Source organism: Chiloscyllium plagiosum, chromosome 37, assembly GCF_004010195.1.
Source record: "Chiloscyllium plagiosum isolate BGI_BamShark_2017 chromosome 37, ASM401019v2, whole genome shotgun sequence".
Classification (NCBI taxonomy): domain Eukaryota; kingdom Metazoa; phylum Chordata; class Chondrichthyes; order Orectolobiformes; family Hemiscylliidae; genus Chiloscyllium; species Chiloscyllium plagiosum.
The window spans coordinates 6,015,013-6,038,225 of record NC_057746.1 but is presented as its reverse complement, the minus strand read 5'-3'; the positions used below and the strand labels follow the sequence as shown (position 1 = coordinate 6,038,225).

The window sequence follows — 23,213 nt, the reverse complement described above, 5'->3', positions numbered from 1 at the left end:
AGGTGCTTTGACTGGGGTAAATGTAGGATAATAGGGTTGGGGAATGGGTCTGAGTGGGTTACTCTTTGGAGGGTTGGTGTGGACTTGTTAGGCTGAAGGGCCTGTTTCCAACCTGTAGGAACTTTATGATTCTATGAAGTAAGGTTGAGTAGATTAGGATTATTTTCATTAGAAGAATGAAAGTTGAGGGTTCACCTGATTGAGGTCTACAAAATCATGAGAGATATAGACAGGATGGATAGCAAGAAGCTTTTTCCCAGAGTGGGAGACTCAATTACTAGAGGTTGCGAGTTCAAAGTGAGAGGGGAAAAGTTTAAGAGAGATATGCGTGGAAAGTTCTTTACACAGAGGGTGGTTGGTGCCTGGAATGCGTGGCCAGTGGAGGTGGCAGAGGCGGGGCACGGTAGCGTCATTTAAGATGTATCTGGACAGATACATGAATGGGAATGGAGCAGAGGGATACAGATAATTGGAAAATAGGTGACAGGTTTAGATAGGGGATCTGGATCAGCGCAGGCTTGGAGGGCCAAAGGACCCGTTCCTAAGCTGTAATTTTCTTTGTTCTTTGTTCGAAAAATAACCATCCATGCGAACCATATTTCCCGACACTTGGCCTACATCCTTCTAAACCTTTTCTATTCATGTATTTGTCCAAATGCCTTTTATACTTTGTGAATGTACCTGCCTCAACCACTTCTATTGGCAGCTTATTCCAAATGTCCACCACCCTCTGTGTAAAAATGTTTCCATTCAGGTTCCCTTTAATTCTTTCCCCTCTAACCTTAAACTGATGCCCTCTAATCCTCCATTCTCCAATCCTGGGAAAAAGACTGAGTGCATTCACAATATTCATACCTCTTGTGATCTTATACACCTCTATAAGGACCCCCCTCAGCCTCCTAGCTCCAAAGAAAAATTGCTAACTTGTCCAACCGCTCCTAATAACTCAGACCACTGAATCCAGGCAACATCCTTGAAAATTTCTTCTGCACTCTTTCCCGTTTAATAACATCCTTCCTATAACAAGGTTACCAAAATTAAACAAAATACTCCAAGTGCACCCTCACCAATGTCCTGTATAACTGCAACATAACTTCCCAACTTCTATACTCAGTGTTCTGACTGATGAAGGCTAGTGTGCCAAAAGCCTTCTTCACTGACCTGTCTACCTGTGACTCCACTTTAGGAGAACTGTGAACCTTAATTCCAAGATCCCTCTGCTCCACAACACTCCTTAAGGCCCTACCATTCACCATGAAACTCCTGGCTTGATTTGACTTTCCAATATGGAAGACCTCACACTTATATATATTAAACTCTATTTGCCATTTCTTGGCCCACTTCCCCAGCTGATCAAGGTCCTGCTGCAATTTCTGATAACCTTCCTCACTGTCCACGATACCACCTATTTTAGTGTCATCAGCAAACTTACTAATCGTGCCTTATACATTCTCATCCAAAGCATTGAAATAGATAATAAACAATAAAGGGCCCAACACCAACACCTGACGCACTCCACCAGTCACAGACATCCAGTCTGACAAGCACCTTTCCACTATTACTCTCTGCTTCTTACCGTCAAGCCAATTTGCCACCTCGCCCTGGATTCCGTGCGATCTAACCTTCTGAGCAACTTGTCACGTGAAACCTTATCAAAGGCCTTATTGAAATCCATATAGACTATGTCTACTGCCCTGCCCTTGTCAACTTTCTTGGTCACTTCATCATAGAACTCAAACTTGTGAGGCATGATCTCCCACTCACAAAGCTATGCTGACTACTCTTGGCACACCCTCCTCATTCCTAAAGAAGGGCTTATGCCCAAAACGTCGATTCTCCTGCTCCTTTGATGCTGCATGACCTGCTGCGCTTTTCCAGCAACACATTTTACAGCTCTGATCTCCAGCACCTGCAGTCCTCACTTTCTCCTACTCTTAATCAAACCCTGTCTTTCTAAATGCATGTATATCTTATCTCAGAATCTTCTCAAGTAATTTACTCACCACAGATGTTACGCTTACTGGTCTATAGTTCCCAGGCTTTTCTTTGCAGCCTTTCTTGAATAATGGCACAACATTCGCTACCCTTCAGTCTGCCCTAAGCCATGACTAACGATGATGTAAATATATCAGCCAGGATCCCCTCAATTGCTTCTCTAGCCTCTTGCAGTAATCTTGGATAGATCTGGTCAGGATGAGGAGATTTATCCACCTTCATACACTCTAATATATCCAACACCTCCCCTACTGTGATATGGACTGACCCCAAGATATCACCAGTAACTTGCTAAGTCTTCAAGTCTTTCTCCATGGTAAACTCAGAGGAAAAATGTTCATTTTGATTTTTCAAATTATTTTTACTCCCAACTACCTGTTTGCATTTTGTTTCAAGCTTTGCCTTCAGGCATGGTTTATCTTTCTTGTTACTAACAGCTGCTCTTGAGCAATGCACTCCCACACTGTTGTCTTTTGTTCAAACAGCTCTGACCTTTAACCCCCACTGCCCTGACCATTCCCTTTGTCCTGTCTGCAGCTCCATTTCACCTTTCGTCTGAGGGAGGTGAGGTGCCAGGTGAGTGAGGGAGGTAGGGTAGCAGGAAGGTGAGGAAGGGATAGGGTACCAGGTGTGTGGCAGAGGTAGGGTGCTAGGTGGGCAAGAGAGACAGGGTGCCAGGAGGGTGGGGGCAAGGGTAACTGCTGGATTACATGGCAAGGGTGTCAAGTGAAGAGTTCAAGAGAGGAGTTTGGAGGGGGAAATTGTTTCAGATTGAGGAGTTGCTGTCAGGCCCAGCAGGAGACCTCAGAGAGGAGTTTTGGTCTGTTGGGATGTCGGCAGGTTGGATTAATGGGTTGAGGAGGTCAGGTTCAGAGTTCTGGGTTGTGTTGGGGTTGGTGGGGGTGGGTCAATGTCAGTTTGAGTTTGGGGTTTGCAAATTGTTTCTTTGGGAGGGGTGGGTGAGTGGGGAGTAACAGTTCATTCGGAAAGTTTTGGACTTGAGTGGTCTTCAATTTCCCGGGCATTTCCCACAAGCTCAGTTTTTTGTTTGAGACAACTCTGAGATTAAACATCTCGAGCACAGCTCAGTGAGCACACTTCAGCAGAAGAGGAAGATTCAGTATCACTGAGCCCTCATGGAATGCTGAAGGTTTCTGTAAGCACCAACACCCGTACACTCTGGCATTCATATCTGAAGTTAAAAGTCACACAAAACCAGGTTATAGTCCAACAGGTTTATTTAGGAGCACTGCTCCTTCATCAGGTAGTTGTGGGGCAGAACCATAAGACACAGAATTTATAGCAAAATATAGCCACTTCATGAGCAGTATCTGAGACTCCAGCAGCCGACAGCAGGCAAAGCCCCAGAGAAATATTGGCTACAAAATCTTCAGAATATCCTCCAAATCCAGTGGCAGCAGGAACATTCCAACAGCTCTCCCAAGAAAACCTGGCTAATATTGAAACGTCAGTCACTGGGGACCATGTCATTCACTGGTCTCAAACCAGACCTCCTCAGACATCAGTTTCTCAAAACAAATCAAATCAAATTCAGCCCAGGCGCTCTCACTCTCTCCAAACAGCGCCAACTCCAGCCGTGACACAATCTGCAGATTTCAGGCATCTCTGAACCCATGAGCCGCAGAGGAAGCAAGTCATCCTCAGTACCAGAGGACAGTGTGTTGAAGGAGGAGGATCACTTTCTCTTGGATTGTACCTTGATTTAGGATTCCAGATTACATGGCAATGTCACGAAGCAATGACAGATTGACTACCAGTTACACAATCCCTCCAAAAGGTAAAGCGGAAAACACGATGACTTGTTGACTGTGCTGCCCAGGATTTAGCTATTGCTTTGGAGAAATTTCACCGACGTGAGGTAAGCTTTCAACCAGAGAGAGCAATATGGACTTAGGCTGTCCGTTATACCTATTACCAATTCCATATCCTCTGTGCATCCTGTGCCCTGGCCAAGCTGGTTACTTTCATTGCTTGTGTTTATTCCAGCAGCATTTTAAAAAAATAATAATTCGGGGATGTGGGCATCGCTGGCTAAGCTAGTAGTTATTACCCATCTCTAATTAGCCAGATGGCAATTAAAAGAAAAACAGATTGCTGTGAATCTGGAGTTACGGAACGATGAGTGAGCCAGATGGGTTTTCAACAATTGACAATGGTTCCATGGTCATCATTAGACTCTTAATTTGAATTTGAATTAGGGTTTTTGTCTTGTGTCCTTAAGAACAGAAATACAGGAAAAGTTAACAATGTCACCTCTCATGGTGCCATCCGAGGTAGAAAGTACTTAGATACAAACCTTAGATACAAAAAGAGGAATAAAGAAGAAAACAAGTTGATCCATCGCACAAGTTAGAAATAAGACATAGTTAAAAGGATAAACATTACAGTCAGATAAACAGATTACAGATAGATTGCAGTTGATCAATGTAGGGGCTTCTGCACATGGACTGACCGGTCTGGCAAGCAGCTGACTGCCTGTGCCAGAGCCCAGTCAGGCTGAATACACAAAAGAACACACTCAAGAACAGCTTCTTCCCCGCTGTTTTAGACTTTTGAACGGACTCTTCAAATGTTCATTCTGATCTTTCTGCACCTTCTCTGTGGCTGTAATGCTGTATTCTGCACTCTGTTCTGCTACCCTAATACACTTTGTATGGTATGATCTGTCTGTATAGCACATAAAACAACACTTTGTAGCTTGGTACAGGAGACAACAATAAATCAAACTCAAACTTTTTCTCACAGTGGATGGCGCATTTATTCAATGAGCTGCCAGAGGAAGTGGTAAATGCAGATACAGTTACAACATTCAAAAGACATTTGGACAGGTACATGGCCAGGAAAGATTTTGAAGAACACGGAACAAATGCAGGAAAATGGGACTAGGTCAGTTTAGGAAACCTGATCAGCATGGACCAGTTGGATCAGAGGGCCTGTTTCTGTGTTGTACGACTCCAGGACTCTATTTGGAGGGTTTCGGCACTGGCCGTCAGCGAAGCACAGTGCATATCCGGTGAGGTTTTGGGGTCAGCGTTAATTTGATTTGTAGTACCAGGTCCACGGTTGTCATCCCAGCTGGAGCTCGGAAGTGAAATTTCTGCAACAGGTTGGTGAAGAACAGGAAGAGCTTGGCCTTTGCAAGTGCCTCACCGGCACAGACTCTCCTACATGAGAAACAACAGTGGATGGTCAGTGCAACACAAACACTCTCACACGGCCAGTCATTTCACAGACTACAAACTGTTCCCCAAGTAGCTACCATCAGCCATGATCTGCAATAACAGGTACAGTGGCATTGCTGATGTCCGCATCTTACCAAAGAATTGCAGCATGCTGCTGTGGAGAGGGTCTGGGTGTCCTTGTGCATGAATTGGTTTGCAGGTGCAACAAGTAAATAAGAAGGAAAATGAAATTTTGTCCTTTACTGCGAGAGGGATTGAGTTTAAAAGCAAGGAGGTTATGTTGCAGCTGTATAGGGTGCTGATGAGGCCACACCTGGAGTACTGCATGCAATTTTGGTCTCCTTACTTTAGAACGGATGTAATGGCACTAGAGGATGTGCAGAGGAGGTTCACCAGGTCGATTCTAGAGTTGAGATGGTTGGTTTATGAGGACAGACTGAGTAGACTAGGATCATATTCACTGGAATTTAGAAGAATGAGGGAGAATCTTATTGAAACATATACAATTATGAAAGGAATAAATAAGATAGAAGCAGGGAGGATTTTCCACTGGTGGGTGAAACTAGAACAAGAGGGCAGAGCCTCAACTTAGGGGGTGCAGATTTAGGTCAGAATTGAAGAGGGAATGTCTTCACCCAAAGGGTTGTGAATCTGTGGAATTCCTTGCCCAGTGAAGTAGTTGATGCCCTCTCAGAGAATGCTTTTAGAGCTAAGATAGATAAGGTTTTGAACAGTAAGGGAAATAAGGATTACGGTGAGAGGGTGAATACGTAGGGCTGAGGCCGCGAAAAGATCAGCCATGATCCTATTGAATGGACGAGCAGGGTCTAAGGGCCAGCTGGTGTACTCCTGCTCCTTATGTTCTTATGAATTAAAATCCACTTTGACTCTCTGGATTTATGTTTTAAAATAAAGTCAATTATTTCAAATGAATTTATCAGTGCTGCTGGAACTGCATCCTCACTTCAGGAGAGGTGTTCTGGAGTCGAATGGGCTTTCTTGTACCTTTATGGTAGTAACAGAGCAAAACTCACATTCATTAGCTCAAGAAAGCAGTCAGAAAGATTCTGCCTGGTTTTCACTGGTGTTAAAGAGGCCAAACTGCACGCAACCATATAAATTAGGAGCAGGAGTGGGACATTCATCCCCTCAACCTGCTCCGCTATTCAGTATGAGTCTCGGTGAATTGCTTGAAGCATCAACTGCACATTCCCACACATGCCTCTGCCTTAAACTTCAATGACCCAGCCTCCGCTGCTGATGGAGATAAAGGTGTACAAGGGAGCAGCCATTAACAGAGTGGACAGAGTTAGCGTGGAAGTTCTGAGGTGCTTGCTCAAGAGTTTTCGGTGTGCACTGAAGAATGGATCATTGAGGGCCTGGCGTCAAGGAGTGGGTAAGGCCTTGTTTTCAGAGTCAGATGGCAGAACAGAGCTGTAAGTATATAACTCACTTAACTCAGGTTGTAAGTGAAACCAAACTGATGTTCCAGGAGAGCTGTGACCTGATTGATAGGAAATCTGTTTGGGATTTGATAAAAAAAGACACTCCAAAATGAACTAGATTAGCTATCAGGAATTAACTAACTAATAATTAAATTAATTAAATAGAGATGGCTGGGCAGGTGATGTGCTGTAGCTGTATGATGTGGGAGCTGGCTGATCCCATTGCGAACTGCAGTGTCCATGTCTGCAGCAGGTGATGTGGAATCTGAGCTTCAAACACTGCAACACATCCGGGAGGGGGAGAGTTACCTGGACACTTTGTTTTAGTAGACACTCACACCTAGTAGATTGAGTATCACAAATTCAGTCAGTGGCCAGGGACAGCGAGGTGTGATTGCAAGTGACACAGTAAAGGGATCCAGGTAGAGGAGCCTCAGCTCTTGACCTTGACCAATAGGTATGAGGTACTTGCTCCCTACGTGATGAGGAACAGAGCTGCAGGGAGGATGCGCCAGCTTACTGTGGCTCAGGAGACCATTCAAAACGAGGGAGAGAAAAGACAAATGGTAGTTGTGGGTTTTTTTTAATTAGGGGGGAGAGATAGTACCCTTTGTAAGCAGGATCAAGATGGTATGTTGCCTGCCTGGTGCCAGGGTGCAGGACATGTGTGACTGGCTTGAAAGGATATTGGAGCAGGAGGGGGAGGATCCAGTTGTGGTCAATGTCTGGACGAACAACATAGGCATGACTGGGAAAGAGGACTTGTTCAGGGATTATCAGGAGCTGGGAACCAAATTAAACAGGTCCTTTAGGGATAGAATCTCTGGAATACTACCAGAGCCATGTGAAAATTGGCTTAGGAAAATTAGGGAAGTAAACATGTGGATAAAGGAGTGGTGTGGGAAAGAGGGGTTCCATTTCATGGGGCATTGACATCAGTTTTGGAACTTGAGGGATCTATACTAATGGGATAGTGTCCAGCTGAACCGATCTGGAACCAGTGTTCTAGCAAAAAGAATAAATAGGGTGGTCACTAGAGATTGATGAGAAGGGAAGGGGAAAACAATGTAAAGTATGATGGTAAATAGAAAGGAAAGCAGCAGGTTAGCATGTGTGCTGCAGGGTTTGATTATACTGCAGACTATTAAAAAAGTTCATAAAGGCACTTTACCTGAATGCTCGTAGCATTTGAAACAAGGTTGATGAGTTAACGGCACAAATCATTGAGAATGAATATAATTTACTAGTCATTACGGAGACATGGTTGCAGAATGGTCATGACTGGGAGTTAAACATCCAGGGGTATCAGACTATTCGGAAGGACAGACAGGAGGGTGAGGGAGATGGTGCAGCTCTGATATTTAAGGATGACATCAGGGTGGTGATGAGAGATGACATAGGATCTATGGAGAATAAGGTTGAATCCATTTGGTTGGAAATTAGAAATTCGAAGAAAGAAAAGTCACTGATAGGTGTAATCTATAGGGCACCAAATAGTAACATCACATTTGAGCGGGCAATAAACAAAGAAATAATTAGTGTGTGTAAAACTGGTATGATAATTATCATGGGGGATTTTAATCTATATGTTAATTGGCCGAACCAGGTCCATCAGGGTAGCCTTGAGGAGGAGTTCATTGTATGTATCTGCGATAGTTTTCTTGAACAGTATGTAATGGAACCGACGAGGAAGCAAGCTATCCTAGATCTGGTCCTGTGTACTGAGACAGGAATAATTAATGACCACATAGTCAGGGATCCTCTTGGAAGGAATGATCACAGTTTGGTTGAACTTACAATACAGATGGAATGTGCAAAAATAAAATCCAATCTCAGGGTCCTGTGATTTAACAAAGGAGACTACAATAGGATGAGGAAGGAGTTGGCTAAAGTAGACTGGAAGCAAAGACTTTATGGTGGGACAGTTGACGAACAGTGGATGACTTCCACAGCCACTTTTCAAAATGCTCAGCAAAAGCATACACCAGTGAAAAGGAAGGACAGTAGAAAAAGGGGTAATCTGCCATGAACATCAAAGGAATTAAGGGACGCTATCAAACTGAAAGAGAAGGCACATAAAATGGCAAAGACCAGCAGGAAATTAGAAGATTAAAGCCACAAAAATATCTATCAAGAAAAGTGAGCTAAATTATGAGAGAAGACTATAACTCAGAATATAAAGACAGGTAGCAAAAGCTTCTATACATATGTAAAATGAAAAGGAGTGGCTAGGGTAAACATTGGTCCTTTACAGGATGAGAAGGAGGATTTAGTAACAGGATATGAGGAAATGGCTGAGACATTGAACAGGTATTTTGTGTCGGTCTTCACAGTGGAGGACACGAATAACATGCCAGATACTGACAAGGAGACAAAGGCAAGTGAGGACCTGGAACCAATCATTATCATGAAAGAGGTAGTGTTGGGCAAGCTGATAGAGCTAAATGTGGACAAGTCTCCCAGCTCTGAAGGAATGCATCCCAAGGTACTAAATGAAATGGCGGGGGAAATAGCAAATGCACTTGTGGAAATTTTCCAAAAATCACTGAACTCTGGGGCAGTTCCAGCAGATTGGAAAACAGCAAATGTGACGGCACTATTTAAAAAATGAAGTAGACAAAAGATGGGGAATTATAGGTTGGTTAGCTTAACTTATGGTGGGGAAAATGCTTGAATCTATTATCAAGGAAAGAACAGCAAGTCATCTAGATAGAAATTGTCCCATTGGGCAAAAGCAGCATGGGTTCATGAAAGGCAAGTCATGCTTAACTAATCTGGAATTCACTTGAGACATTATGAACATGGTGGACAATGGGGAATCAGTAGATGTGGTAGATCTCAATTACCAAAAAACATTCAACAAAGTGCTGCACAAAAGGCTGCTGCATAAGACAAAGATGCATGGCATTATGGGACATGTATTAGCATGGGTAGAGAATTGGTTAACTAATAGGAAGCAAAAAGTGGGAATAAATGACTGCTTTTCTGGTTGGCAATTGGTGACTAGTGGTGTGCCTCAGGAATCAGTGGTGTGACTGAAATTATTCACAATTTACATAGATAATTTGGAGTTGGGATCATATGTAACATGTCAAAGTTTGCAGATGACATTAAGATGAGTGGTAGAGCACAGTGTGCAGAGGACTGTGAAACTTTGCAGTGGGATGTAGATACTTTAAATGAGTGGGCAAAAATCTGGCAGATAGAATACAATATTAATAAATGCAAAGTCATCCATTTTGGTAGGAATAACAGCAAAAAGGACTATTATTTGAATGGTAAAAATTGCTGTGCAGAGGGACCTGGGTGTTCTTGTACATGAATCACAGAAGGTTGGTCTGCAGGTGCACAGGTAATTAAAAAGGGAAATGGAGTTTTGTCCTTCATTGCTAAAGGGATTGAGTTCAAAAGCAGGGAGATTATGCTGCAGCTATATAGGATGCTGGTGAGGCCACACCTGGAGTACTGTGTGCAGTTTTAGTCTCTGTACTGGAGAAATGATATACTTGCACTAGAAGGGTGCAGAGCAGGGTCACTAGGTTGATTCTGGAGTGGAGAGGGTTGGCTTCCGAGCACAGATTGAGTAGAGTGGGATTAAATTCTTTGGAATTTAGAAGAATGAGGGGGGGAACCTTATTAAAAACATGTAAAATTATGGTGGGAATAGATAAGATAGAGGTAGAGTGAATGTGTCCAATGGTGGGTGAAACTAGGACAAGAGGGCATAGCCTGAAAATTAGGGGGAGCAGTTTTAGGACTGAATTGAGAAGGAAATTCTTCACCCAAAGGGTTGTGAATTTCTGGAAATCCCTGCCCAGTGAAGTAGTTGAGGCTTCCTCAGTAAATGTTTTTAAAGCTATGATAGATATTTGTTTGAACAGTAAAGGAACTAAGGGTTATGGAGAGAGGGCAGGTAGGTGGAGCTGAGGCCATGAAAAGATCAGCCATGATCATATTGAATGGAAGAGTGGCCTGAAAGGGCCAGATGGCCTGTTCCTGCCCAAAGTTCTTATGAACAGAATTTCAAAGCCTCACGACTCAACTGAGAGAAAACAATTTGCTGTCAATTCTGTCTAAAATGCGAGAGCAATTAATTTTAAACTGTGTCCCCTAGTTTTACTCTGTCTCACAAGTGGAAACATTCTTTCAGCGCTCAGTCTGTCCAGTTCACTTACATGTCTCAATAATGTTACATCTTATTCTTGTAAACTCTAAATGGATATAGGCCAATTCGGACCAGTGCTTCCCCATAGAACAACCTTCCTATCCCAGATATCAGTAAAGCAAACCTTTTCTGAACAGCCACCAATACATTTAAGTCCTTCTTTAAATAAGAGGAAAACTGTTACACAGTTACCTGAGGAACAGCTTTTTCACACAGAGGGTTGTTCGTATGTGGAATGAAATGCCAGAGGAAGTAGCAGATGCAATTACAATAATTAAAAGACATTTGGACAGGTACATGAATAGAAATGGTTTAGGAGGTTATGGGCCAAATGCAGGCAAGTGGGATTAGTTTAGTTTGGGTAACTTGTTAAGCATGGCTCTATTCCTGATGAAGGGCTTTTGCCCGAAACATCGATTTTCCTGCTCCTTGGATGCTGTCTGAACTACTGTGCTTTTCCAGCACCACTCTAATCTGGAATCTGGTTTCCAGCATCTGCAGTCCTTGTTTTTTTACCAAGCATGGACTGAAGGATCTGTTTCTGTGCTGTATGACTCTATGACATTCCAGATGCTTTTGGAAATGCACAGCTGGTCAGGCAGCATCCAAGGAGCAGGAGAGTCAATGTTTTGAATCAGTAGATGTGCTAGATCTAGATTACCAAAAGGAATTCGACAAAGTGTTGCACAAAAGACTGCTGCATAAGATAAAGATGCCATGGCATTATGGCTCTTCACCAGGAATGGGGTTGTGGCCCGAGGGAGCTTAGAGATCAGTGGTTGGGGTGGGGCTGGGGGGAAGGTAGCTGGGAATACGATAGGTAGATGAAGGTGGGTGAGTGATGGTCATAGGTCTGAGAGGAGGGTGGAGCGGATAGGTGGGAAGGAAGATTGAGTCTCTCAGCGACTCTCTTGTTAGGTCCATGCTCCCCACCAACCCACCCTCTATTCCTAGCAAGTGATGGTCATAGGTCTGAGAGGAGGGTGGAGCGGATAGGTGGGAAGGAAGATTGAGTTTCTCAGCGACTCCCTTGTTAGGTCCATGCTCCCCACCAACCCACCCTCTATTCCTAGCACCTTCCCCTGAAACTGCAAGAAGTGCAAAACCTGCACCCATACCTTCCTCCTCACCTCTGTCCAAGGCCCCAAAGGAGCCTTCCGCATCTGACAGATTTACCTGTACTTCCACACATGTCATCTACTGTGTCCGTTGCACCAGATGTGGTCTCCTCTGGCATTGGGGAGACAGGCTGCCGACATGCGGAACATGTCAGAGAACATCTCTGGGGACACACACATTAAACAACCCCACTGCCTTGTGGCCGAACACTTCAACTCCCCCTCCCACTCTGCCAAGGACATGCAGGTCCTGAGCCTCCTCCATTACCAAATCCATGCCTGGAGGAAGAACACCTCATCTTCCACCTTGGGACTCTCCAACCACACGGGATCAACACCGATTTCACCAGTTTCCTCATTTCCTCTCCCCCCACCTTATTCCGGATCTAACTCTCCAACCCAAATGGACGGTCTACATTTGAACCAGACTGGAACCAATGTCCTTGGGGGAGTTTTTGCTACTGCTGTTGGGGAGATTTTAAACTAATATGGCACGGTCTGGGAACCAGAAGAGAAAACAAGTAGGCAGTGAGGTGGAGACTGTAAAAATTATGAAGATAGCATTAATAAAGGGAAGAGTAGGCAGAGAGCAGTCAAGTCCAAAAAAACTGGTGGCCTGAAATGCATCTACTTTAATGCAAGAAGTATAGTGTGTAAGGCAGATGAACTTAGGGCTTGGATTGGTGCGTGGGAGTATGACATTATTGCAATCACAGAGACTTGGTTGAAGGAAGGGCATGATGATTGGCAACTAAATGTTTCAGGATAGAGACGCTTCAGACAGGACATGGAGGGAAGTAAAAGGGGGATGGAGTTGCATTGCTCGTCAGGGACTTAAAGTAATCTAATCTACCCAAGATCTCCATAGTGTGCTCCTTTAGCACAGCCGTGATATCGTCCCTGACCAGCAGTGCAACTCCATCCCCCTTTTACTTCCCTCCCAGTCCTGTCTGAAGCGTCTCTATCCTGGAACATTTAGTTACCAATCATACTCCCACGCACCAACCTCAGCCCTACGTTCATATGCCTTACACACTATACTCCTTGCATTAAAGTAGATGCATTTCAGGCCACCAGTTTTTTTTTGGGCTCACCTGCTGTCTGCCTACTCTTCCCTTTATTAATGCTATCTTCATAATTCTTACAGTGAGACATTATGGGTGGAGCTGAGAAATAAGAAGGGTGTAGTTACGTTGTTGGGGCTGTATTACAGGCCTCCCAACAGTGAGTGTGAGGTAGAAGAACAAATAGGTAAACAGATTATGGAAAGATGTAGAGGCAATAGGGTAGTGGTGGTAGGAGATTTTAATTTTCCCAACATTGACTGGGATACACTTAGCGTCAGAGGTCTGAATGGGGCAGAATTTGTAAGAAGCGTTCAGGAGGGCTTCCTAGAGCAGTATGTCAATAGTCCAACAAGGGAAGGGGCCATATTAGACCTGGTACTGGGGAATGAGCCAGGACAGGTGGTAGAAGTTGCAGTGGGGGATTTCTTTGGGAACAATGACCACAATTCTGTAAGTTTTAGAATACTCAAAGATAAAGAAGAGAGTGGTGCAAAGGGAAGAGTACTAAACTGGGCCAAGGCCAATTATATCAAAATTAGAAGTTGCAGTGGGGGATTTCTTTGGGAACAATGACCACAATTCTGTAAGTTTTAGAATACTCAAAGATAAAGAAGAGAGTGGTCCTAAAAGGGAAGAGTACTAAACTGGGCCAAGGCCAATTATATCAAAATTAGGCAGGAGCACAGAAATGTGGATTGGACCCAGCTATTTGAAGGGAAGTCGACATTTGAGATGGGGGAGGCTTTCAAAGATAGGTTAAAGATAGTGCAGGGATGTCCTGTTGGAAGTTAAGGATAGGAAGGGCAAGATTCGTGAACCGTGGATGATAGGAGAAATTGTACGACTTGCCAAGAGGAAAAGGGAAGCACACATAAGGTCTAGGCAGCTAAGAACAGAACAGGCCCTGCAGGAATATCGGAAGAGTAGGACAAGTCTTAAACAAGGAATCAAGCAGGCTAAAGCTATTTCAAGCATGAAATAGCTTTAGCGAGCAGAATTAATGAGAATCCCAAAGCATTTTATTCTTATATAAGAAGCAAGTGGGTAACTAGAGAAAGGATTGGTCCACGAAAGGATAACGAAGGAAGGCTGTGTGTTGAACCTGAGCAAATGGATGAGATTCTGAATGATTACTTTGCATCAGTGTTCACTGAGGACAGGAACATGATGAATATTGAAATTAGAGATAGAAGTTTGATTAGTCTGGATCACGTTGACATAAGTAGGGAAGATGTGTTGGGTAGGCCAGAGGTTATTAAGGTGGACAAATTCCCAGGACTGGATGGGATCTATCCCAGGTTGCTGAGGGAGGTGAGAGAGGAAATAGCTGGGGCCCTGAAGATATCTTTGTGGCATCCTTAAATATAGGTGAGTTGCCAGAGGACTGGAGGGTTGCTCATGTTGTCCCCTTGTACAAGAAGGGTAGTAGGGATATTCCGGTAACTACAGACCAGTGAGCCTGACGTCAGTGGTGGGAAAGTTGCTGCAGAAGGTACTGAGGGATAGGATCTATTTATATTTAGAAAAGACTGGGCTTATCAGTGATAGGCAACATGGTTTTGTGTGGGGGAGATTGTGTCTTACCAACTTAATAGAGTTCTTTGAGGAAGTGACCAAGTTGAGAGATGAAGGAAGGGCTGTTGATGTCATATACATGGACTTTAGTAAGGTGTTAGGTAAGTTTCCCCATGGTAGACTAATGGCGAAAGTGAAGTCACATGGTATGCAGGATGTTCTAGCTAGGTGGATAAAGAACTGGTTGAGCAACAGGAGACAGAGAGTAGTAGTTGAAAGGAGTTTCTCGAAATGAAGAAAGGTGACCAGTGGTGTTCCACAGGAGTCAGTGCTGGGGCCACTGTTGTTTGTAATATACATAAATAATCTGGAGGAGGGCACTGTTGGTATGATCAGCAAGTTTGCAGACAACACAAAGATTAGTGGAGTAGCAGAAAGCATAAGGGACTGTCAGAGAATATAGGAGGATATAGACAGACTGGAGAGTTGGGTGGAAAAGTGGCAGATGGTTTTCAATCCAGACAAATGTGAGGTGATGCATTTAGGCAAGACTAATTCCAGAGTGAATTATACAATGTACGGAAGAACCTTTGGAAAGGTTGATGGCCAGAGAGAGATCTGGGAGTGCAGGTCCATTGTACCCTGAAGGTTGCTGAACAGGTGGATAGAGTGGTAAAGAAGGCAAATAGTATAAAAGCAAATTACTGTGGATGCTGGAATCTGAAACCAAAGAGAAAATGCTGGAAAATCTCAGCAGGTCTGGCAGCATTTGTAGGGAGAGAAAAGAGCTGACGTTTCGAGTCTAACTGACTCTTTGTCAAAGCTTTGGCTGAACACTTTAACTCCCCCTCCCACTCCACCAAGGACATGCAGATTCTTGGCCTCCTCCATCGCCAGACCATGGCAACACGACGCCTGGAGGAAGAGCGCCTCATCTTCCGCCTAGGGCTTATGCCCAAAATGTCGATTCTCCTGTTCCTTTGATGCTGCATGACCTGCTGCGCTTTTCCAGCAACACATTTTTAAGCTCTGATCTCCAGCATCTGCAGTCCTCACTTTCTCCTAGGGAAAAGACCTTGTCCATTTACAGTATCCATGCCCCTCTTGATTTTATAAACCTCTATAAGGTCACCCCTCACCCTCTGACACTCCAGGGGAAACAGCCCTAGCCTATTCAACCTCTTCCTATAGCTCAAATCCTCCAACCCTGGCAACATACTTGGAAATCTTTTCCAAACCCTTCAAGTTTCACAACATCCTTCCGCTAGGAAAGAGACCAGAATTGCACACAATATTCCAACAGTGGCCTCAGCAGTATCCTCTACAGCCACAACACAACCTCCCAACGTCTGTCCTCAATACTCTGTCCAATAAAGGAAAGCATACAAAATGCCTTCTTCACTATCCTATCTATCTGCGACTCTACTTTCAAGGAGCTATGAACCTACACTCCAAGGTCCCTTTGTTCAGAAACACACACTAGGATCTTACCATTAAATGTATAAGTCCTGCTAAGATTTGCTTTCCCAAAATCCAGCACCTCTCATTTATCTAAATTAAACTCCATATGCCACTCCTCAGCCCATTGACCCATCTGATCAAGATCCCATTGTAATCCGAGGTAACCTTCTTCGCTGTCCACTGCATGTCCAATTTTGGTGTCATCTGCAAACTTCCTAACTATACTTCTTATGCTCATATCCAAATCATTTCTATAAATAATGAAAAGTAGTGGACCCAATCCTTGTGGCATTCCACTGGTCACAAGCCTCCAGTCTGAAAAACAACCCTTCACCACCTCCCTCTGTCTTCTCTGTCTTTGAGCCAGTTCTGTCTCCAAATGGCTTGTTCTCCCTGTATTCCATGATATCTAAACTTTTCAGTCTCTCTTCATATAAATATTATACTGCCTTCCTATTGTTTCTGCTAAAGTCTTGGTTTTCCACATTATGCTCTATCTGCCAAATTTCTCCCACCCACTTAAAATATCTACAACTCTTTGCAGGCTCCCTCTGTTTTTTTCAGAACTTACTCTCCTACTTATCTTTCAGTCATTAGCACATTTGGTAATTGTAGTTTCCTGCAAGTCATTGATATAGATGATGAATAGGCTCCAGCACCGACCCCTATGCACTCCATTTCTACGTCTTGCCAAGCTGAAAATAACCCATTCATGTGCACCTCATACTTTCCATTAACTAACAAATCCTCCAGCCATACCAATACATGGTAACTTCTGATGGTAACCTTTTCAAATGCCATCTCCAGGATTTTTTAATCAGAATATTTAAAATTTTGACCAAATTACATTTGCATATTTTGAGATCCCAACGAAAGTTGCTCTGTGTACCTGACCTTAATTTTACAAACAAAATAATTTCCACAAAAAGATGCACAATCCTCTAACTTACCTGCAGAGAAAGGCATGAAGGCATCTCTCTTCATAAACATCTAAGAAGTGAGCTGGGTTAAACTCCCTTGGTTTTTCCCATTGAGTTTCATCGTACAACACTGAGGTCAGTACAGGAATCACACGTTCCCTGCAAAATAACTCTGACTTTGTGCATGTTCCTGACCTCCATGGACAGGAATTTGAGGGGTAGGTAGAGGGAGAAGAATCAGGACAGCATTATGCCTGATTTCACTTCTTTCTTGTGGATATTTCAGAGTTATAATTCGCCCAAAAACATTCTTAAATGCAGTGGATCATGCTCCTACTATTACAAACACAAAAATGATTTACCAGAAGCTGCTTGATATTTCAATCAGTTTTTCTTCAAATTTTGTCACTTGATATTTTGAAGGTACTTTTATGGGATGTTACAATATTCCAAAGGCCACCAATTGAAATTTAAAATTAACAGTTAGGTTAAAGTATCCCTTTGGAATGAAATATCCCCTAAATTGTGTGTCCTCAGTGGTTGAATGAGGAATGTTCAAGGGGATCATGTTGGCAAATCTTTGGATTTCAGGATCACTACCTCAGTGTAGGGTATGAGTTTCCGGTCCTCGATTCTTGGGGATTGCCCAGCTCCTATCACTTGATCAATTTCCTCCTGAACTTTCTCCGAAAGAGAAAGGATTTGGAAGAGCAAAATGATGTAGTGAAGGTATGAGGGACAAATGTGTAACAAGAGCAGTCTGAGCAGGTTGACAAGCAATGCTTTTTACTTAATGATTGGACAGTCACAGCAATAGCTAGTTATCTGCTATCCTGATTTGAGAAAGAAAAGAAAATGGAATGAAAGAAACCCTACACTGTGCAAGTCGGCCTTTGGCCCATCAAGTCCCCACTAACTCTCTGAAGAGCATCCCACCCAGACACACTCCATCCCCACCACCCTGCATGTCCCATGACTATTCCTGAAGAAGGGCTTATGCCCGAAACGTCGATTCTCCTGTTCCTTGGATGCTGCCTGACCTGCTGCGCTTTTCCAGCAACACATTTTCAGCCATGACTAACCCACCTAACCTACACATCCCTGGGCACTATGAGCAATTTCAACATGGTCAATCCACATAATCAGCACATCTTTGAACAATAGGAGGAAACTAGAGCACCTGGACAAAGCCTCACAGCGCCAGAGAGCCAGGTTCAATTCCTCCCTTGGGCAACTATCTGTGTGGAGTTTGCACATTTTCCCCGTGTCTGCATGGGTTTTCTCCGGGTGCTCCGGTTTCCTCCCACAATCCAAATATGTGCAGGTCAGGTGAACTGGCCAAGCTAAATTGCCCGTAGTGTTATGTGCATTAGTCAGGGGTGAATGTAGGGGAATTGGTCTGGTTAGGTTGCTCTTCGGCAGGTTGGTGTGTACTTGTTGGGCCGAAGGATCTGTTTCCACACTGTAGGTAATCTAATCTAATCTAAATACATGGGGAGAACATGCAAATTCCACACAGACAGATAGTCACCCAAGGCTGGATTTGAACCCTGGCCCCTGGCACTATAAGGAAGCAGTGCTAACCATTGACCACTGTGCCACTTATCATGGGAATCTTTGTATAGTGTAATGGAACAAGGGAAGATTTCTTCAGCGTTCCAATTGTTTGAGGTGCATTACTATTTTGCTTCTGTCTTTTAATTCTTTGTTATTACTTCATGCTAACCAACAAGATCACAAGCTTCCCCAGAGATAACTAATACAAACTGAATTATTCTCAAAACATATTCATGTCATTTCGACTGGGACAACACATCTATCCTGGGACAGGCTAAGCAAAGACATGCCAGAGAATTCCTAGAGGCCTGGCACTCCAACCACAATGCCATAAACAAACGCATAGATCTAGATGCCATGTATCAACCCCTCAGAAAACGAACAGGAAATAACATCACCACAAACGCCTGGAACCCCATCCAGGAGAAAGCTATACATAGAAAGCAGGAGACAACAGCTTCGCTTCACTTGGAGGTCGCCACTGATGATGTTACCTAGCCAGGTAATGAAATGTCTGGATATCAAACCTACAGCTCAGCGAGCAAACTTACACCCTAAACGTCAACCTGAGCTACAAACCTTCACAAACCTTGCATATTCATGTCTGTATAGGGAATGGAGATTTGCAGGGTTCTGGAATTTAAGAGCCTCCACATAGTAGCATTGCTGGCAATTAAAAAGGAACACTGCAAAGCTAGCACTGTACACACAAGGTACACCTTAAAGTCAGCTGTAGTGTTCTTCAAATTTGTATTACTGGTTACAAAATTTCCTCTGTTGATAAAATTACTTGAGCCCTTTTATGAAACAGAAACGATATGTTTCAGACTTAGATTTATAAAACATATTGGCATCGATATTGCATTACTACAAGTATCATCTCTGCCTGTCTTGCATGGTTGATGTGTTAACATAGGCTCAACTCGAGCTCAGAAATGCTCCACCTGCTTGCTTGCTAAGGACTAGCTCTTTCTGGTACAAACCATTCAATGTGATATTCATCAATATGTTCCATTCAATGCTGATCATAGGGGTGTGTTCACAGAAAGGACCAGGGGTCATTGAGAGCCATATTGTGGCTCTTGTATCATATTCTAAACCAGATTCTTACAGCGTCAGCCACAGGAGCTTTTATTTATTGTGAAGATATGATTAATCACCAGATACAGAAATGCAAGATAATTTTCCAATACTCTGCACTATGCTGATAAGATGAAATCTCTCTCAGAGGGCACGTATAAAGGACTGATAAGGTAATGTTTTTGACAGCAACACCAAACAAATAGAAGCAAAGTTTTGATTGCTTACTTTGGATTTCTGGATATTTCGTCATCAGGAAGAGTCCTCAGCAGATGGTGGTGGAGGTGGTTTCTGAGCCAGCACCAAACAGGTCAGTGATTGTAAACATAATGTCCCGTTTCTTCATTTTCAAATCTTGGCTTCCTGATTCCTTCGAGACAAAACAGAGAAGAATGTACCACACTTTTCAAGAAAACAAACCTCCACCGCAGGACCAATCTGTGTGACAGTCAGTCATACCCCTCTCACCCCTTTGCCAGTACAGCTTGAGTTTCAGTCACAATTTACAAAGTGTGGCATATAATCTTACCTGACCTTTCAGAGCAGTGCCCGAAAGTGAGCCGCATTGTCAAAGATGCTGTCTGTCAGATGAGAAATTCAAGTGATCTGCCTTCTCAGGGTGGTCACAGGACAAGAGTTGAGGAATTGGACAGGAGCTCTTTGTTGTGTCCGATCCAAATAGATGATCAATTTTATTATTGGAAATAATGTCTGTAGGTCTTGTGCTGAGTACACGTTTACTTCCTCATTTCCCTGCATTAGAATAGTCACAGCACTGAAAATTAATGCTGGGGTCATAAAAACTGTGATATTGATGACCCAGCCAGGGGTATCCCAGGAATATTTCACTTTTTGTAAATTCACTGTATGTCAGGAATGTCACAAATTAGAAGGGGGATGGTAACAGACTTCAGGAGGTTATCATCAAAAGGGTGTCGCTGGAAAAGCACAGCAGGTCAGGCAGCAAAAGAGGAGCAGGAGAGTTGACATTTTGGGCATAAGCTCTTCATCAGGAATATTGGAGGGTGGTTGGAAACTACTGAAGTCAACACTGATGCCATGTGGTTAAAGGGTTCCGACGTGGTAGATGAGATGTTCTTCTTCCAGTCGGCAGATCGCTTGGATTTGGCGGTGGAGGAGGCCCAGAACTTGCGTGTCCTTGGTGGACTGGGAGCGGGGCATTAAAGTGGTCGGCCACAGGGCGGTGGGGTTGTTAGGTGTATGTGTCCCAGAGATGTTCCCGAAACTTTCCGTGAGTTGGCGTTCTGTCTCCCCGATGCAGAGGAGATCACACAGAGAGCAATGGACACAGTAGATGAGGTGGGTGGGTGTGCAAGAAAATCTCAGCCGGATGTCAGAAGATCCTTTGGGGCCATGTAGGTGATGGGGGAGGTGTGAGCGTAGGCTTTGCATCTTTTTCAGCAGCAAGGGAAGGTGTGGAGACTGGGTTGGTTGGGGGTTTGAACCGAATGAGGGACTGATGGAGGGAATGGTCTCTGCGAAACGCAGATAGGGATGGGGAGGAAATATATATCTGGTGTTGATGCCTGACTGTAGGTGGCAGATACAGTGGAGGATAATGTGCTGTATCCGGATATTAGTGGGGTGGAAGGTGAGGAGCAGGAGGTACTATCCTTGTTGTATTTGGAGGGATATGGTTCAAGGGCGGAGGTGTGAGAAGTGAAGGAGATGTGCCAGAGGGCATTAGGGACAAACTGGTAAAATGGACAGGCACATTAAATGTAATGCAGAGAATTGTAAAGTGTTACATTCTGCTGGAAAAATTGAGAAGGGTCACTAATGAAGTCAGTTGTTTTGTTGTGCAGATGGAGAAAGAACAGACTGGACATAATTTAGTGTTTGTGACAGCAGCCCGACCACCAGCTAGAAAACCAACAGGAATTCCTTATCCTTTTTCTTCAGGAATTCCAAAGTGACTTAAAGGCAATCCTAGGCAGCGTTCGGCCTCCTGTCAAATGAGACTTGCAGACAGACTCTGATCTCCAGCATCTGCAGTCCTCACTTGCTCCATTGCAGGTATTACAGTCAGGCCTTGACCAGGAACTGTCATTGGATGCTCATGAGAGGTAAATAAGGAAGGATGAGGGGCACACAATGGAGCTTATTGGCAAGCAGTGGAAGGCGGGGCTCACTAAAACAAGTATGAGGGACATGGCATTTTCCATTGGCAAACATCATGATTTTCCATGGCAGAGTTTGTCAATAGGCCATACAATATTTGAGTATGAGGACTCCTCCTCCTCCCACATCCCTCCTTAATGGTCCGGCTGCCTCAGGGCCCCAACTGTCTTGGAGGCACAAAGGCCACTCTGTTCTCATCCTGCCCTGACATTTGTCAGGAGGAGCCAAGAAGGTGATGGAATCTCAAGCCCACACCCTCCAGCATGAACAAGGGTCACCTCTAAGAGTAGGGTGGGGGAAGGAGCATTAAATTGCATTTACCAGGCAGGGTCAGGATTAGTGGGAAGTGAACATGACAAGTTGAAAAGGCCTTAAATATATGTGGGATCTTTGGATTTATCAATAATTCAAACCTGGATAGATTTCACTGGCAACCTGATAGAAGTATATCAATTTATGAGAGGCTTGGATAGGGTGGATAGTCATCATCTCTTTCCCAATGTCAAATACTAGCAGGCATAGGTTTAAGGTGAGGGGGAAGGTTTAAAGGAGCGTGTGAGGCAAGGTTTTTTTTTTAACACAGAGAGTAGTGGGGCCGGGAGCATGCAGCCAAAGGAGGTGGTAGAAGCAGACACAATATCAATGCTTAAGAGGCATTTAGGAGAAAGTGAGGGCTGCAGATGCTGGAGAGTCAGATTTGAAAAGTATGGTGTCAGAAAAGAACACAGATGATCAGGCAGCATCTCAAGACCAGGAGAGTTGACATTTTGGGCATAAGCTCATCATCAAGAGGTATTTAGACAGATATGTGATCAGGCAGGGAATAGAGAGATATGGACAATGCCCATGTCTATGGGATTAGTTTAAAGGAGCATCATGATTGACACTGACATGGTGAGGCTGAAGGGCCTTATTCCTTTGCTGTACAGTTCAAGCTCAAAACTTACAGAAAAATAAGAGTAGTCAAGTCTCAATGAGAGCATTGTTGCAATTATAGGAAGAATGACAAGGCTTTGAGAGAGTGCACAGTTGATTACTCAGATGGTAGCAGGGATGTAAGAAGTTGCTAAAGGTGGTTGGTTCTCCTTAGAGCAGAGAAACTTAAGGGATAATTCAACTGAGGTGTTCAAAATCTTGATGGTTTCACTCTCGTCAACAGGAAAATTGACTGTAGTATGTAGTAGTCTGTCAGTAATGGACTCAGCTTTATGGGATTGCCAAAGTGTCATAGGTGGAGTCAATTTATTCTTGCATGGCCAAATTTGTGATCTTCTAAGGAGATTAAATAATGTACAAAACAGAGTTCAATGCATACTCAATGAGAAACAAATGGGCTATGGGTTAGGCTATGGGTTACCTGCACATCCACCAATATCATTTATTGTATCCATTGCACCCGATGCGGTCTCCTCTACATTGGGGAGACTGGACACCTCCTAGCAGAGCGCTTTAGGGAACATCTCTGGGACACCCGCACCAATCAACCACACCGCCCTGTGGCCCAACATCTCAACTCCTCCTCCCACTCAGCCGAGGACATGGAGG

The 23,213-nt window shown here is 43.8% G+C and overlaps 1 pseudogene; it reads right to left on the bottom strand.

Moving 5' to 3' along the window:
• Nucleotides 1-4,342: 4,342 nt before the first annotated feature.
• The window catches only part of LOC122541207, a 48,606-nt pseudogene continuing 29,735 nt past the window's right edge, over nucleotides 4,343-23,213 (bottom strand).